The sequence below is a fragment of the Dendrobium catenatum genome, unplaced genomic scaffold, assembly GCF_001605985.2.
Source record: "Dendrobium catenatum unplaced genomic scaffold, ASM160598v2 fragScaff_scaffold_895, whole genome shotgun sequence".
NCBI lineage: Eukaryota > Viridiplantae > Streptophyta > Magnoliopsida > Asparagales > Orchidaceae > Dendrobium > Dendrobium catenatum.
The window spans coordinates 1-2,233 of record NW_021319357.1 but is presented as its reverse complement, the minus strand read 5'-3'; positions in this window follow the sequence as shown (position 1 = coordinate 2,233).

The window sequence follows — 2,233 nt, the reverse complement described above, 5'->3', positions numbered from 1 at the left end:
AGCCTGAAGCTTAAGGTTCGAATGGGTGTAAGAGGTCAGATCCAATACGCCCAAATATGACTGGATCACTGGCAGCTCTGTCTACTCAACAAGCTATAAGAAAGGTCGTAGTAGCGGAACCCCCACTTCGTCAACCCGTCAGTAGGGACTGTAGGAAGCACGAAGGTAAATTTGACTCGACCAGTTCGAGTGATCGTAGTCTGCAAAATTCTCCAAAATGACTGGAGAATCAAAGTTCCAGTGGAAATGAGTCTCAAGTAACTACTGAATGTTCGTAGGCTCCAAAATCTAAAATAATGAAGGATGACTCAAAATCTGTCAACTTCAGTAAAATCAGCATTGGGGAGTGTAATTCCCATAGCTCAAGTCTGAAGCCTGAATGGGTATATGAGGTCGATCCAACAAGCCCAAATATGGCCGGATCGCTGGCAGCTCCGCCTACTAACCAAGCTATAAGAAAGGCCGCAGTAGAGGAACCCCCATCTCAGCAACCAGAGAACAAAGAGCTGTCAAATTCCAGCTCTCCCGATCTGATAAACTCAAGTGATTCAGATTAAATTCTTCTCAAGTGGTTAAGGATCAAGATACTACCTACGTTCGGTACTATCAATTGAATCCAGAACCTGCGAATCCTTCAATAAATCCGTAAAGCACGAAGCGAGGATCGAAGGAATTTTTCTTCAACAAGTCCGTCAAAGCACAAAGCAGAGGACCAAAGAAAACTACTCCAAAGTTCATGAAAATCCTTAGGCTAAACCAAAAGGATTTTGTCATCAACAAGTCTGTTACGCATAAAGCTTTGGACCGATGAATTTTCGCCATCGACCTAATACAAACCCGAATGGTTTAGGTCATCGGCATCTACTCCTTCATCAAGCCCGCCAATGTTAGAAGCAAAGGGTAGAAGGAATACAAAATTTCTGACAAGTCAGTAAAGACAAATCAGACAATCCTTCACCAAGTCCGCAGCACAAAGCACATGACAGAAGGAATCAAAATCTCGGGGCTCTAGCAAAAGCTGCAGAATGAGCACCCTAGATGACATCTACAAATGTCCCTAAAGACTGGGGGCATTCTAAATATTTATTTGGGTTGACATCGTGTTATATGCCGAGATCCCCAAATAAATATTTAAAATTTCAACAATATATCAACCATCTATGGATACATTCAAAAGTGCAATGAAGAAAGAAGATTAGTGTGACATCCAAACAAATTTTGGAGACCCACTAAAGAAAAAAAAAATCTTAGTGTGACATCCAAACAAAATTTTGGAGATCCACTAAAAGAGAATAGTGCGACATCCAAACAACTATTGGAGATCCACTAAAGAAAAAAAAATCTCAGTGTGACATCCAAATAGATTTTTGGAGATCCACTAAATGAAAGCCCTAGTGTGACATCTAAAACAAATATCTAGAGATCCACAGGGTCAATCAGCTTACAATAAACGTGGCCCGCTCGAGACGCCTACCACATTTGTTGAGGGGCATTTGTTGACCTGTATACGGCAGCCAAAAGCAAATAAAAAAAAAATTCTTTTGCATACCTGTGAGGACGTCCGGCGCCGACTCACACGATCACAAAATCCCGAAAATCTTGCATTCGGACATCCCGCATCATGGCTTCGTGCGTCAACGACGGGTCTATACACGACTTCACACGATTCCTCTGCCTCATAAAAGACCGAAGAAATGAGAGAGCTCAGGCTCTCTTACTCTCAATTTCCCTCTCCCGCTCTCTCCCTTCCTCTCACTTTCTCTTCTCCCTGCGATCGGAAGCAACAACATTTTGATCGGAGCAAGTGACGGGAGCCCGTCGTGAAGCTAACGATCTCTCTTCCGTGTGGCTTCTCCGACATCTTCGTGGCTGGGCGACTTCGTTCCAACGACGACTTTCCCTTCCCACTGGTTCGGAAGTCACGACACTTCCGATCGGAAGTGGCGACGCTAAGTTCGCTTGCAGTGAAGTAACTTTCTCCCTTTGGAAGGCTTCTCCAGCTCCTTCGTTGGTGTCCGACCTCGCACCTTCCACGGCATTCCCGCCCTGCTGGATCAGAAGTTACATTTTGATCGGAAGCACAAACGGGAGTTCGCTTGCGGTGAAGATAACTTTCTCCCCTTTGCGTTGCTTCTCCGGATCCTCCTTTGCTGTTCGACTTCACTCCCGTCAACGACCTTCCCTTCCCGTGGATCGGAAGTTACGGCATTTTGATCGGACGGAACCCAGGGAG